At 40.4% G+C, this 16,501-nt stretch overlaps 1 long non-coding RNA gene across 1 annotated transcript in view; it reads right to left on the minus strand.

Moving 5' to 3' along the window:
- LOC307193348 overlaps positions 1-7,801 on the minus strand; it is a 143,664-nt gene extending 135,863 nt beyond the window's left edge. Inside the window, exon 1 of the long non-coding RNA XR_013830305.1 lies at positions 7,596-7,801. This is a non-coding gene — a long non-coding RNA (uncharacterized lncRNA). The remainder of the gene's footprint in view (positions 1-7,595) is intronic.
- Between the last annotated feature and the right edge of the window lie 8,700 nt (positions 7,802-16,501).

The raw sequence follows: 16,501 nt of genomic DNA on the forward strand, positions 1-16,501 counted from the left end.
AATTAAAGATGATACAAATAGATGGAGAGATATACCATGTTCTGGGATTGGAAGAATCAACATGGTGAAAATGACCTTACTACCCAAAGCAATCTACAGATTCAATGCAATCCCTATCAAACTACCACTGGCATTTTTCACAGAACTAGAACAAAAAATTTCACAATTTGTATGGAAACACAAAAGACCCCAAATAGCCAAAGCAATCTTGAGAACGAAAAACGGAGCTGGAGGAATCAGGCTCCCTGACTCCAGACTATACTACAAAGCTACAGTAATCAAGACTGTATGGTACTGGCACAAAAACAGAAATAAAGATAAATGGAACCGGATATAAAGCCCAGAGTTAAACACACGCACATATGGTCACCTTATCATTGATAAAGGAGGCAAGACTATACAATGGAGAAAAGAAAGCCTCTTCAATAAGTGGTGCTGGGAAAACTGGACAGGTACATGTAAAAGTATGAGATTAGATCACTCCCTAACACCATACACAAAAATAAGCTCAAAATGGATTAAAGACCTAAATGTAAGGCCAGAAACTATCAAACTCTTAGAGGAAAACATAGGCAGAACACTCTATGACATAAATCACAGCAGGATCCTTTTTGACCCACCTACTAGAGAAATGAAAATAAAAACAAAAATAAACAAATGGGACCTAATGAAACTTCAAAGCTTTTGCACAGCAAAGGAAACCATAAATAAGATCAAAATACAACCCTCAGAATGGGAGAAAGTATTTGCAAATGAAGCAACTGACAAAGGATTAATCTCCAAAATTTATAAGCAGCTCATGCAGCTCAGTAACAAAAATAGAAACAACCCAATCCAAAAATGGGCAGAAGACCTAAATAGACATTTCTCCAAAGAAGATACACAGACTGCCAACAAACACATGAAAGAATGCTCAACATCATTAATCATTAGAGAAATGCAAATCAAAACTACAATGAGATATCATCTCACACCAGTCAGAATGGCCATCATCAAAAAATCTAGAAACAATAAATTCTGGAGAGGGTGTGGAGAAAAGGGAACACTCTTGCACTGCTGGTGGGAATGTGAATTGGTAAAGCCACTATGGAGAACAGTATGGAGGTTCCTTAAAAAACTACAAATAGAACTACCATATGACCCAGCAATCCCACTACTGGGCATATACCCTGAGAAAACCATAATTCAAACAGAGTCGTGTACCAAAATGTTCATTGCAGCTCTATTTACAATAGCCCGGGGATGGAAACAACCTAAGTGTCCATCATCGAAGAATGGATAAAGAAGATGTGGCACATATATAGAATGGAATATTACTCAGCCATAAAAAGAAACGAAATTGAGCTATTTGTAATGAGGTAGATAGACCTAGAGTCTGTCATACAGAGTGAAGTAAGTCAGAAAGAAAAAGACAAATACCGTATGCTAACACATATATATGGAATTTAAGAAAAACAATGTCATGAAGTACCTGGGGTAAGACAGGAATAAAGACACAGACCTACTAGAGAATGCACTTGAGGATATGGGGAGGGGGAAGGGTAAGCTGTGACAAAGCGAGGGAGAGGCATGGACATATATACACTACCAAACCTAAGGTAGATAGCTAGTGGGAAGCAGCTGCATAGCACAGGGAGATCAGCTCGGTGCTTTGTGACCACCTTGAGGGGTGGGATAGGGAGGGTGGGAGGGAGGGAGATGCAAGAGGGAAGAGATATGGGAATATATGTATATGTATAACTGATTCACTTTGTTATAAAGCAGAAACTAACACACCATTGCAAAACAATTATACTCCAATAAAGATGAAAAAAAAAGAAAAAGTACACTGATATCGTCAAATGAGCATGGGAGGACTTTGGACTCCAAAAGAAATCTGTTTTCACTCACTGATTAACGATATGACTTTGGCCATATCATTTAGCATCTCTGAGGATCAGTTTCCTCAGTCGATAAGTGGAAATGTTTATGTACATTCACATAAGAATTTTAAGAATTAAGTAATATAAATAAATAAAAATATATCCATTTTTACATAATATTGATAAGAACGCAGTACAACTTATTTTACTTTCCCCTAAATACTTTCCCAAAAACACTTTTCCTGCCCTAAAAGTTTGACAATTCATTCATTCATTATTCATTCACTCATTCCTTGGATATTTATTAAAGACCAATTCTTGCCAGGTTCAAGGCTAATTTCTGGCTATCCCACTACCAGTAACACATAGTTGGTGTATCTAAAGGCATTTGGTGTAGTCAGGATAAGTAAAGCAGGGGTTGCAAGCTGGAAACTGAATTAACAGACTTATTTGTCTTTGCTTATTTTTTTTTTTTTTTGGCATACACACTTTTGTAATATTTTAGATTTGAGTGCTTTTGGAAGGACATTTGATCTTCAATTAGCCAAAAGTCTACTGTTTTCTACAATTTTTACCCTGGCTTATGTCTCATTTCTTTTACTTTTCTGAACCCTAAAAAGTTTTTTGTGTGTGACCTGCATGTAAACAATAATAACTATAGAGTAGAAAGAAAGAGCATTAATGCACACAGGTTCAATGTGTTAAAAGAAAAACAGGATAACCATGTTAACTTTAAAGTGAATAAAATAGAGGAAATGGTCCCTAATGTGTCTCACTGATGGGATCTACTTTGGCTTCCTGTCATCTAGATCCAAATCCCATGAGAGAAGAAAGCAATCACATTCCACTATATCTCTGAGAAACATCTGCCTCTCGTACACAGATACAAGAAAACTTGGCTTGAACTCAAATTTCAAGAAGAATAATTCAAGTGTAGTACACTTTGAATTATTTTAACTCAAAAATTCATTAACTGGAAAACAATCTTAAAACCATGTTAATAAAGGACATTCAATCATCTAACAGCATTTGTTTGCATTTCAATTTCATTTTCTTTCATCTGTCATATATCTTATTTGGACTACGGAATGATTTTGCTTTAAGTAGTAAAAAAAAGACAGAATTTGCCTAGGTGTGGGCGGAGTTGGAATAGGAGTCCTAGTGTGAGGCTGGGATCCACCCTGGGCCTGGGTGCCTGTGAGTGTGGCTGTAGGTTCCGGCCTAAATCTCAATGGGGAAAATTCTGGTTCATACAGCCGACTGGCACATCCAGGACAGTTAACAGCAGTACTACAAATTTCCAATTAATAGCTCCCAGTTATCACCTGGAAGAATACCTGGGATGCAGGGGTTACCAGCACTTCCATATCTGCCTGACCATTTCCTTGCCCAGACTTACCTGCCTCTCTATGTCCACTTTTGCCCATCCCCAGGTGTGAGAATAGGTGCTACTTGGAGAAAAGAGGCCAATCATCAGTTATATTGTATACAAATTTTGTTATTATGGGGCATTCTCACAGGACTTTGCTATATATATATCATGTTCCCTTAGAAGTTAAGTTGCCCTTGTGCTGTCTTTCTGAGACTATGAAGTGTCTGAGGTCAGGGATTCCACCTGGCCTCTTCTTCCCAATGCATTAAATATAGCATTAATTGTAGTAGATACTCAATAAGTGTCAGTTTATAAATAAATACAGTTGATGAATGATCAATATAGAATTAACATCAGCAATCCTCCATCCATGACCATCTTTATGACCTGGGGAAGTCATTCAATGCCCAGATTCTTCCTTTAAAAAGTAGGGATCAAAAGGAAAAAAAGTAGGAATCCTAATACCCTAACCATCACACAGGGCTGTTGTGAGGACCAAATCAGACAGCTGGTGTGAAAGCACAATTGCAGTGATAACACTATAGAAGTGACAGGTGGACTAACAATTTTAATACTTATTGACAAAAATTCTTGTGAGACTTGGCAGGAGATGTCCTCGTTCACTGGGGCCACCTCACAGGCATGATGCTTATGCAATGTCTTCCACCGTGATTTGTGCTCTTTAGGGATAAATAATACAGATGGTCTTTACGGTGGAGTTAGTCCTTCAATGTATGTTTTATTCTAGTTTAAAAGTTGAAAGCTAAAATTATTCCTGGAGGGATTATCCATAATAATACACAAATACGGTCTGTGGTGCAGAGCAGAGATAGGTCATAGACATACAGAGGTGATATGCCTCAAGCCAGGATTGCTTTGAGGATGAGAGTGTCTTTCTCTCATTTCCACTCTTACCCTCTCCTGATCTTTAGGGAAGGTATACTTACAGTATCTTTCCTCTTCCTCTTTGCTTTCAGATCATTAACAAGCTACCAGGTGAAATCTGTACACTAGGTATATCAGTTTCTAGGTCTGCCATAGCAAATTACCACAGATGGGTGGCTTCAAACAACAGAGATTTATAAAGTCCAAAGTTAAGGTGTCAATAAGGCTGCACTCTCTCTAGGACCCTAGGGGAGAATCTGTCCTCTGCCTCTTCCAGCTTCTGGTGGCTCTAGGCATTCCTTGGCTTGTGGCCACATCACTCCAGGCTCTGCCTCTGTCTTCACATGTCTTTTCTCTCTGTATTTCTTTTTTTAATTTGGGCTTTTATTAGGGCACTTGTCATCAGATTTAGGGCCCACTCAGTAATCCAGGGTGATCTCATCTCAAAAACCCTTAACTATATCTGCAAAGATCCTTTTTCCAAATAAGATCACATTCACAGGTTCCATGGATTAGGATGTGGACATATCTTTTGGGACCCATCATTCTACCCACAAGGCAAAGAACTTAAAAGTGGATTGGAATTCCTCAAAGCCAAGATAATTCTGCTAGCTCATCTCTTGTTTAGAATAGATAAAAAGCTCTGAACATAAACATGGCAGAAAACTCCTAACTTTCTTTTAGTGAGGATAATCCTTTACCCAGCCTCTTTGATGATTTTATTTAGGGATTATTATCAAAATCCAGAGTATCTTCCAAGCACTTTCTGGGGCAATCAGTAGGGTAGAGCCATGAATCTCCATGAGCCCCAGTGATATTAATAAACTATAATAAGCACAGAAGATTCATTCATGAAATGAATGCAATTATACTGTAAAAAATGAGACTGGTTTTCTCTTTTTCAAACTCCATTGAGTGGGCAGCATATATTAGGCAGTAGAAAGGCTGGAAATCTTTACACTCAGACTGATCAGAGCTCAGATTCTCATTCTGCCACTTACTCAGTGTGGGCCCTGCAGGCAAGTTGTTTAATCTCCCTGAATCTCAATTTCCTTGACTATGAAACTAATAATATCAATAGATAATATTTATAGAGTACACACTATGTGCCAGATAGTCTTTTAAATGTTTTCACATATGTTCATTCTAAATCTTTATAATAGTATTATGTAGTAGAGCAAACTTCTAGTGGCCCACCCATTATCTCTCCATTTTTCTTCCTCAATAATGAAGTTTTAAATGGGCTTAATGGCCACCCAGACAGGGGCTACATTGGCAGAAATAGGTGGTCATGTGAGTGAGTTTCCTCTCAAGTGATTTGAGTATATCCTGTATCACTCCCCTGAAAGATAATTCCTTGCTTTGGGTTTTCACCAACATAGCAGTGACTTGATATCCACCCCCTGGACAAGGACAGTGCTCAGCAATTTATAGTAACCACTTCTACTTCTACAGATTAGTTGGCATTTCCTAATGTACTCTGTTCATCTGGCTATTTTCACTCAATATAGTTAGAGATTCATCCTCATTGTTGAGTACCAATACCTCACTCCTTCCTATTGATTAGTACTAGTCAACTGTATGGATATACCAAAATTTGTTTATCTGTTCACCCGTTGATGGATTGTTGGGTAGTTTCCAATTTGGGGCTTTTACAAATAAAGCTACTATGAACATTTGTGTGCAAGTGTAGGCTTTCATTCCTCATGAATAAATACCTAGAAGTGGTTGGGTTATATGGTGGGTGTATGTTTTACTTTTCAAGAAACTTACAAACTGTTTTCCAAAATCATTGTACCATTTTACTTTCCTCCCTGCAGTGTATGAAAATTCCAGTCATTCCACATCCTCACTGACACTTGCTATGATCCATCTTTAAATTTTAGACATTTTAATAGATGTCTGGTATCTCATGTGGTATTATTTGCATTTCCCTAATGAGTAATGATATTGAGCATATTTTTATATATTTTTATGTTTATGTAGATGAAGTACCTATTCAAACATTTTATAGGCTATACATTTTTTCAATTATACCCAATCGTCACACAAACATTGTACATGTGCTTTAAGCAGTAAACTTAAAGTCAGAAGTGATACACATCATGAGTAGTTATACTCTGTAACAACTTCATTAAACAATTTTTTCCATCCTGAACATTAGAGTCAAAAGTATACTTAGAAGCAAAACTTTTTCTAATGGAAAGCACAGCTTTCCATTAGAATTTTTAAATTTTCTTATCAATATTTCTCTCTGAGACACCTCAGGGGCCCTCTGGAAAACTCAAAGTTAGCTAGAGAAAGAAACTTACAATCTGTTATCAAGAACAGTTCAATATTCCAGGAGAACTTTGTTCTCCTAACAGAGAGGAAAAACCAAATTCAGTCTTGTCTCAGTTTACTGTTTATAACAAAATTCATTTATCTAATTAATTTCAATCTAATCTTAATCCTGACAAAGTACAAAATTCTTTTCTCAAAGTTCCTTTTTCACAAATCTTTTTTCACTTTCTGGATCCATATTAATTTGTCCCTTACTTTCCCCATACATAAGCAACCAGCTCTAGGACAAAATTATTCTTGTTTTTTTCCTCAACAAAAATATCTCCAGTCTTCATATAACTTCTCTTACTGGCAACACATATCCTACTTGTTTTACATACTGAAACGCTTCCTTTATCATTTTTACATATCACAATTTTTAACCCTTGAAAACCTTAACAAAACCAAGAAGCAAGTAATTGAACTACTTGTTATATCATCATTTTCTGATTGGCAAACTTAAGAACATATTCCATGACCTCTAAAAACGTACATTTTTCTCATAGCACAATTCCTCTTTAATGTGGAAAAAGATACATGTTTAATAAACCCAACCCTCTTCCCCCTTCCCCCCACCCCCACGCTTGAAGTTTTACTAATTAACCCAAGGCTGAAGTCTCAGGCAAAATGGGTTGTGTTTGTATTTCAAGGACATGATAAGTTAACTTCAAGCTTTCTCCTAGGTGTTTTTTTGTTCTCTCAGGGTCAGAATTCTGAAAACAGTATTTTATCAATCTAGCTTTCTCTAACTGCATATGTAAAAAGAACTAGTTTTGGAGTTTCAAAAGTTTCATCTTAACCAATTTTCTCTGGAGTGTGAAGAATATTATTGGTGGCCACACAGTGTTTTGTTTTTGTTTCTTTTAAATCCTTTTTCTTTAGTCATAGTTTTAAAGCTAAAACTTTTCTTAATGAATTGAACCTGAATTTCCCATTTTACAAAAGGTAACAAGAATACCAATCACACAAATGGAATACACACACACACCAGAAGACAGAACCGTTACAAACCCTCCAGAGGATGACTGATATGGAGTCCCAAACGAACGAAAGATCCTCAATGTCAGACACATGTCAGAACCAATTGGCAAAATGTCCAAATAGAACTTCATGCTCAAAAGAGAAGTTTACCGGGTGCAAACCGGTGGACTTACTTGGTCTTGTTGCTCATCGGCTCTTCCAGAGGCATCTTTCCGTTCTACCAAGGAAAGCATACGTTGGCAGCCAGTGTCGAGCCGGGGAGAAACAGGGAGAAGGCCCGAAACAAATGGTTTCGGCAGCTCCTAGGAACATCCCCCTAAATCCCCCTCTCGGGGTCAGCAAGCCAGAGAAGCAGGCTCCTCGCAGCCATCCTGGCGGCGTGTCGTCAAAGCAGCGGCTGTGCTTGGAAAAACCCCCGCCCCCGGGAGCCAGATATCGCGAGAGCCCAGCCTCACGTTGCGAGCCAAAATCTGTTAGCGAAAGTGGGTCCAGGTGCTCGCCGCTCAAAAGCCAATAAAGAGGCAAGTTTGGTGAAAAGGAAGGCTTGCTTAATCTCAAAGGCCGGCAACCTGGAGGGGAGGGCAGCCTCCTGTCCAAAGGCCGACTCCCACACACACACTGACAATCAGTGGGCAAGAGCTTTTATAGACGGAGGGAGGGGGCTACATGCAGAAACAGCACAGTCAGCTCTGACAGTCATCTTGAAACTGGTCAGGCGGTGGTCTGACCACCATCATCTTGATTGTTTTAAGTACAGTTAATCTCCAGTTCCAGGGTGGGTTTGTTCCCATTTCTCTGAGGCCAGTTCTTGGAATTGTGGCAGCTTATGTCATGGCTACAGTCTGGTCATCATGTAGTTAACTTCTTTCACCTGGTGTGGGTTTCAATATCTACAAGACAGCTCACAGGATATGGCTCAGAATATTATCCATAGCCCATGAAGAGGAACTAAAAGTCCTTGACTTTGCTTACTGACTAAACTGTTATTGTTGTGTCCTGTTTGACCACTTTGTTTCTGCATTTTCTCACTTCTCTGTAAACTTATTCTTTGGCTAAAGTTTTTCTACAGGCAAAAAGGCAGGCTGAGGACATGGGGGCAAGGACAATAGGGTCCTGCTCCATTTCAAAAGTGTACCTGAGAAACTACTAGAAACCTCCCTTATAGAAAGAAGGAATTGTTTGCATAAATCTAAGTGTTGTAACCTCCCCCCAATTCTATTGTTTTATAGAAAAAATTGTGCCTCCCCCAGAAAGCCCCCAAATTCTCCAGCAGTATACAGCTGTTGGGTGTGCGTCAGTCTACGCAGATATGAACTACCTGGGCTTTAGCCTGTGTGCTAATTAGCATGTTAGATCATGGGGCACAAGGATGAGCAATTCACAGGTTCAAATCCCAATTCTACAACCTACCATTATGTGGTTGCCTCATTTATATAGAGATAATATATTTTAGGGTGGCCCTGAGATGTTACATGTCACACGTGTTAAACACTTGTTTCTGTCTTGTCCAATTAGTGGTAGCTGCTAAGATTATGAATATCAATATCTACTGAACCCAGGAATCTACGAGATCCTAGAAATCACTTCTATAAACTCCTGGACCAGAAAATGTGTCCTACTAGATGGTAGGTAATACTGTGATGTCAGTAGGTGAGCATGGAGACAATAATAGTAAAAATTATTAGGGTTTTTTGAGCATTTACTAAGCACCAAGTCCTGTGCTAAACATTACACATGTGCAATATCTTTTTTCATTGAAGTACAGTTGATTGACGATATTGTGTTAGTTTCAGGTGTACAGAAAAAGGATTCAGTTACATACACACATTTTTTCACATTATTTTCCATTGTAGGTTATTACAGGATATTGAATATAGTTCCCTGTTCTGTACAGTAAATACTTGTTGCTTATCTATTTTATGTATAGTAGTATGTTAATCTCAAACTCCTAATTGATCCCTCCCCAACACTTCCCCTTTGGTAACAATGTTTGTTATCTATGTCAGTGAGTTTGTTTCTTTTCTGTATATAGATTCATTTGTACTGTTCTTTAGATTCCACATATAAGTGATATCATCTAATATTTCTCTTTATCTGACTTCACTTAGTATGATAATGTCTAAGTCCATCCATGTTGCTGCAAATGGCAATATTTCATTCTTTTTTATGGCTGAGTATTATTCCGTTTTATATATTATACACACAACACACACACACACACACACACACACACACATATATCACATCTTCTTAAGCCAATCATCTGTCAATGGACATTTAGGTTGTTTCCATGTCTTGGCTGTTGTATATAGTGCTGCTCTGAACATTGGGGTGCATGTATCTTTTCAAATTAAAGTTTCTGAAGATACGCCTAGGAGCAGGATTGCTGGATCATTTGGTAACTCTATTTTTAGTTTTTTTAAGGAAGCTCCATACTGTTCTCCATAGTGGCTGCACATGTGCCTCCCAATGACTCCAGGAGTGCTAGTGTTATCCCACTTCACAGGTAATGAGACTGAGGTATAATAAATTAAGTAAATTGCCCAAGATCACAGGACTAGAAAGAGGTGGAGCTCAGATGTGAACAAAGGTCTAACTCTGTGGCTGACCTCTTCACCAATGAAGTATAAGAACAAACACTTGTAAAGCATTTGTTAGATGTAATCTCTCGTTACTAATTCAAGAGAGACTATTATTCTTGCTTTTAGTCTTAATGTAGTTCTATAAAATAAACACTGAGTATTATCTCATATCACTGAGATATTATCATGTGAGTGAAAAACTATTACCTGGACACTCAGAATGAAGTATGGCCCTATTTCCATTAGTTATATGGCTTGTTGGAAGCTGTTATTATGAAATCATCCCCACTCCATTTAAATAGGACAGACTGTAAATTTGAATGATCTCACTGTCTCTACTTAGACAGTATTCCAGTGTTTAGTGGGGGTTGGGTGATAGGGTGGGGAAGGAAGAGGGAGAGAAAGGGGGCCATAGTCTAACAGATAAATCTATCCCTTATTTTCGCACCACTGGCGGCTGGAAGCACTGCAGGAAAGCCATCTAGGTTGGACTAGGTTTGGAGTGGACAGAAGACTTTTTACAATTCTGCTGTTTACCTCAGAGGAGCATCTTGTGGTCATCCTGGAGGAATTCACTTTCCTGCTCGGTTTGCCATGGAAGAGAAGGAAGGCCTTACAAACAGAGCCCTTGGGTTTGCTCAGCTGTGAGATTTCCATTAACTATGCAAAAGTTCGTCTGGGCACACCGTGTATTTGTTCAGCCCCTGGTGGCATCTTCTCAAGACCCACTGTTGTCTGGAGAGCCTTCCAAAGTCCTGAGTCTGTAATAAAGCAAACAGCTTGCACAGTCATTACTGTCAGGCTCTGGTTTTATTACACAGCCTCTGAATATCACCGGTTGAACTAAATCTCAAGACCAAACACCATGCATGATAGGTAAATATGTTCTCATACCTGTGGGCACCTTAGCTACTTCCTGCAAAATATTTCCTCTCCACCAAGCTACTGGAAATTTGATTATAAACTGCAGATAGGGAGAAATTCAGTATCTGAGCTTTATGGAGGAACTTTTCCCTAACTAGTAACCATAAAATATTTTCCCATAAGAGTTCAGATTAGGGTACATAGTAATCCTATGTATGTGTGTGTGTGTACATATATACAATATAGCCTATGTATATATCCTATGTATGTGTATATATCTCCTATGTATGTGTGTGTGTGTGTGTGTATATATATATATATATATATATATATATATATATATATATATATATCTTATATCCATAGCTAGCAATTATTTACATGGTCTGGCTTTTCAAAATCACTTGCCCATGTATTTTTTCATTTGCTTGGAACAAGTCTCATTATTATCTCATTTTATTTATTAGAAAACTACTGCTCAACATGGTTCGAGGATTTTGCTAAGATTTGTCATCTAGTGAGTGGGGGAATCAGGGTGTCTGTTGTTCTGCCTCCATCTTCCCACTCCTCATTTCCATATACAAGTCCACTAGACCTTTGCTACTCAAAGTGTGGTCTGCGGAGCAGCAGCATCCCCATCACCTGGGCACTTGTTAGAAAGGCAGAGTCCCAGGCCCCATCCAGACCTACTGAATCTGAACCTGAATTTCTAACAAGGTCTCCAGTTGACATTAAGGTTCAACTGGAGACCTTGTTAGGTCTAATCATCCTACAAGTGCCGTGACTCACAAGTACAGCATGTCCTGTCTCCAACTGAACAATATATTACCACGTGATGGCATTTGAAATCATGTGTATTGAATACCAACAGGGAAGCTGACATTATGCCATTTCTTAAGATATTATACAGGCTTAAGGTCTATAATTTTATCTACACTTCTTGAAAATCCCAGTTTGGGTACAAACACAACTGTATCAACAATTGCCTGTGTACCCACGTAAGCAAGGGAATGATGCTGTGTGTCTCTCCCTACTTGGGTAACAACGCCCCTTGGCATTAGCCTGGTATAATATGGGGGTAAGCCACATGAAGATTGAGCCAGATATTCCATTATGGACTTTCTACTTGATGCACACTTTTAAATTAAAAGATCAATGCCAAGTAAAGGCTTATGAAATTGTAGTCCTCCTGCCATAAATTGTGCTGCTTCATAATGGATTATATTTGATGTTCCTAAGACAAATTATCTACTGGAAATCAATGCCATGTCCAATAGCTTTGCTGATAACCAGTTAAAGGAGCTCAGATAAGTTATTTAAATTCCTTGGTGCTTATTTTTCTTGCCTGCAATGTTAGATCAAGTAATCTCTATGCATCTCATCCAAGCACAGACTTGGAATTTTAAAGGGTACCGAAGATTTGTAGAGTCTGGAAGAACAAAGTGAATTCACAGCCAAATAATAACTTTCCCCTCCTGCATTCTTTCGTGAATGGAATCTCCCAGGCCCTTCATTAATTACACTTAAGGCAACCATTTCCTTTCTTTTCCCTAGCAGGAGAGAGCTTCTAAAATCTCAGCAATGTAGAGCTTGGACCTCAAATGAAGTCTGCATGATTGAATGCCGAGGAGTTGCTGAAGCACTCCAAGGAATTCGTTGTATAATCACAGGGCCAGATGCTGGAAAGCTATGGTAAGTGGCCCAGGGGAGGAGCTTTTTGGTGAAAACTTACACAACAGCAGAACCTGGATCCTGAGAAGTAGATAATACTCCTTTTTGTAATAGGAATATTCTTTTAAAATAACCTCCAGAAGAATGGTTCATTTTCAGTGTTCAAAGTGATCTAGGCCCTTTTGTTCTTAATCAAGGATTTCCCTCTCAGTTTCCTGTGCAAACATGGCTAGTCCATGAGCAGACATTTTAGATGAGACCCAGATTCCTGGGATGAGGGGATGCTGCCCAGCTGGTGCTGGTGTCTGAGGTCACCAGCCTCCTAACCTCAGACCCCCGTCACCTGGAATTGTAATTAAGGGTGTGTGTGTGTGTGTGTGTGTGTGTGTGTGTGTGTGTGTGTGTGTGTGGTTAGTAGGGATATAGAGAATTTTAGAAAGAGAAAACTAATCCCCGAAGTCCAGGGAACATTGCATTGAGTCAAGTCCAAAAATAATTAACAAAGGGCCTAATACATTTCAATGACGTGTTTCTAAGCTGAACAGTTGGCATGATTTTGCTTCAACTGAGGTGGTAGATTCTGACCCCACACTGATTTTAGTGAGCAGGGAGGGATGAGGGCATGAGTGTTCCAATGTAGAGCAAGAATGGGAGAGAACAGTAAAGCCGGCAACGCCTGTAACAGGCGGCAGGCAGGGTCCAGGGGGCCGCTGCCTGGTCATGGGTGCTCACACCTTCCTGGACCCTCCATTTCTCAGGTTTGGGGGAGGCCTAAGATTTCCTACTGGGAGCCCTTTCCATGAATGAAGAGCCCTTAAGACTGAGTAATTGTATAGACGTTTGCCCAGATCAATCTTCTTGGAATTAAAAAGCACACACGTCTCATGGTTTTACACAAATCCCTAATGGAAGCCTCCCTTTTCCTGCTCTTTTCTTTTATTCCAGACCCACATTTTAAAAAAGCATTTTATACCAGTACACACACACACACACACACACACACACACACACATACAAAGTTTCACATATAATAAGGCAATGTCCAGAGATATTTTTCACCATCACAGTGGAGGACAGGTGACATTGGCCTCTAGAGCAGAGGCCAGGGATGATGCTAGACATCCCACAATGCACCCACAGGCCCAAACAACAGCCCAAATGTCATTAATGTTGAGGTCTAGATACATCATAGAATCGACTCCACAAATGACACCAGGGTTTTATGTTATTTCACAGAAGGAGCTGGGCCTTACAGCATAGCCACACCACTGCTCTCTAAAGAAATGTTCCCCCGGCACTTCCCTGGTGGTACAGTGGTTAAGAATCCACCTGCCAATGCAGGGACATGGGTTCGAGCCCTTGTCTGGGAAGATTCCACATGCCACGGAGCAACTAAGCCCGTACGCCACAATTACTGAGCCTGTGCTCTAGAGCCCATGAACCACAACTACTGGGCCCGTGTGCCTAGAGCCCGTGCTCTGCAACAAAAGAAGCCACTGCAATGAGAAGCCTGTGGACCGCAACGAAGAGTAGCCCCTGCCCGCTGCAACTACAGAAAACCCACATGCAGCAACGAAGACCCAATGCAGCCAAAAACAAACAAATAAATAAGTAAATTTATTTAAAAAAACAGAAACGTTTCCCATCATGCTAACCTCATTCTTGCCATGACTGATCCCGTTTATAGGGTGAGAGTCATGAGATTCTGTCTCAAGACTGGATCAGAGGTAACATGGTTGCAGTTCTGCTTTGGTGTCTAACTCCATGCTTGGAACATGGGCATATCTGACAGGTTCATACTCTGATGCTTTACAGTCTTCAAAATGATGTGTGGTCCATCTCTGGAAATGTTCAAGAGACCCCAGGAGCATCTGTCAGGGAAGAAAGTGAGGGGAGCTCTTTGCAGCCTAGAGGGTTCCCTCCAAACCCCAGGGGTATCTGACTGCACTCAGAAGAGGTCTCTGGAACAAAATGTGAGTCAGTCCATGAGCTGGAAAACCAGTGGTCGCCGGCAGTATTTTCTTACTGAGACCAGAGTGTTGGTGGCTCTTGCTGGGGCCATAGAGCCTCTCACTCCCTCAGACCTGCCCTCACCATGTGGGCTGTTCCCCTAGGGCCCCCTAGTCCTGGGAGGGTTTCTGGGCTCCTGGCTCTAAAGCTGCAGCACTGTGCCCCCATGAGCACGTGTAAGGCTTGGCAGGACTAAAGGAAGGGTTGTCTGCTAACCCTGCCCACCCCAACATTCCTGTACATCCCACCCTCACTCCTGGCCGATATCGCTTGGGTATTAAATCAAGAATGTTTGAGAAATAGCTTTGAAACCAGCCCCGAAGAAATCCAAAGTAAAGTCGATGTGTCTCTGAGTATGACAGTCACACGAAGAAACTCTCTCCTGAAGGTCTCTACCTGCCTCCAGCACTGGGGCTATTGGAATGAAAACCTTTGCCAGTTAGAAATCAGGAGAGTCTCGGGGTTGGGAGGAGCCTGTGGCTTAATTTCAGCCCTCGGCCACTTTCCTCTAGCTCATTTCTCTGGAAAATAGTTGAGGTTGGGGTGTGTTTGGTATAGATCATGTGGAATTCAGCAAAGAAGGGGAAAAGGCAGTGTTTTAATATGTTCCTTACACAAAGGAATAAATTCTGCTTTCTCTGTTTACAAGGTGGGCAACCTGTTAACACAGTGCAGGCTGCATGATCTTTGGCTTAAAACATCTGAAGGCCATAAAACATCCAGGCTTCATCAGCTGACTCGTAGGAAGAGCACAACCCCCTTCCCTTCACCCCCACTAGTTCCTGAGTGATCATCTTCATCACCTGGAGGGTGGATTACACGGACACTGTGTTTCTCACTTCATAAGTCTGGGTGGAGCCCCGGAATCTGCATTTCACACGTGTTCCCAGGTGACGCTGATGCTGCTGGTCTGGGCTGATCCCTCTTTAAGAACCATTATACTACATATAAAATAGATAATCAACAAGGGCCCACTGTATAGCACAGGGAACTATATTCAATATCTTGCAATAACCTATAATGGAAAAGAATCTGAAAAAGAATATATATATGTATGTATATATCTGAATCACTTTGCTGTACACCTGAAACTAACGCAATGTTATAAACCAAATCTACTTCAATTAAAAATAAATAAGGGGAAAAGAAAAAGAACCTTTACCCTAAACAGTATGATCAGAGTTAATGGTTTAATTGGTTTAAAAAGATTATTATTCATGTGACCCCCACCTTAGGAACCTTCCCTGGACCCAATTTACCTGTTGAATAAAGTTCATAATCTCAGTCTAACTTTCAAGACTCTTCAAAATAGACCCATTTCCCACCACTTCTTTCCAAGCTCCACTCACACTCAGTTACAAGGCAGCTCTCCATCCCCCAGAACATTGGGACCTTTCATGCAGCATCTTCTTCCACCACCTTTGTCTGAGCTGAGTCCTACAAATGCATTTACAAAGAGATTCAGCAACCCACCTCTTTCCCTACCCAGCAGAAACCCTGGTTTTGTCACCCTCGTGACCCTACTCTCTTAGCAGTTGGCTCCTACCTATAGCAAAGCTCTTCTCATTTCATTAACAAAACCGCACCACCTGTATGGATGCCTACTTTATGTGGGACAATGTGTCAGGCCATGTGGAGGTGAAAAAGCCATGGAGGGAAAAGAGCAAGGAGTCTGCTCTGCCGTTGGCATGGTCTCTGTTGAATAATTCAGGTGTGCAGGAAATATCACATTTCTGCTTTTTACATGTTAATTTAAGTCTAACACCAGGCCTTTAGTGAATTAGGTTGGTAGGAAATGTAAATGTGTGTGGGGACTTGAGAGCTGTCCCCTCCTCTCAGGCTCACACCAGAATCCAGGAGGTTCAGGTAGCGACTGGAAAGCAAGGCAGGGCTTGTAATGGGCAGTTCCCAAGTGCGCTGACAATCTCATCCTCCAAGCCCACAGTGGTGGA

The sequence above is a fragment of the Stenella coeruleoalba genome, assembly GCF_951394435.1.
Source record: "Stenella coeruleoalba genome assembly, chromosome: 10".
Taxonomy (NCBI): Eukaryota; Metazoa; Chordata; class Mammalia; order Artiodactyla; family Delphinidae; genus Stenella; species Stenella coeruleoalba.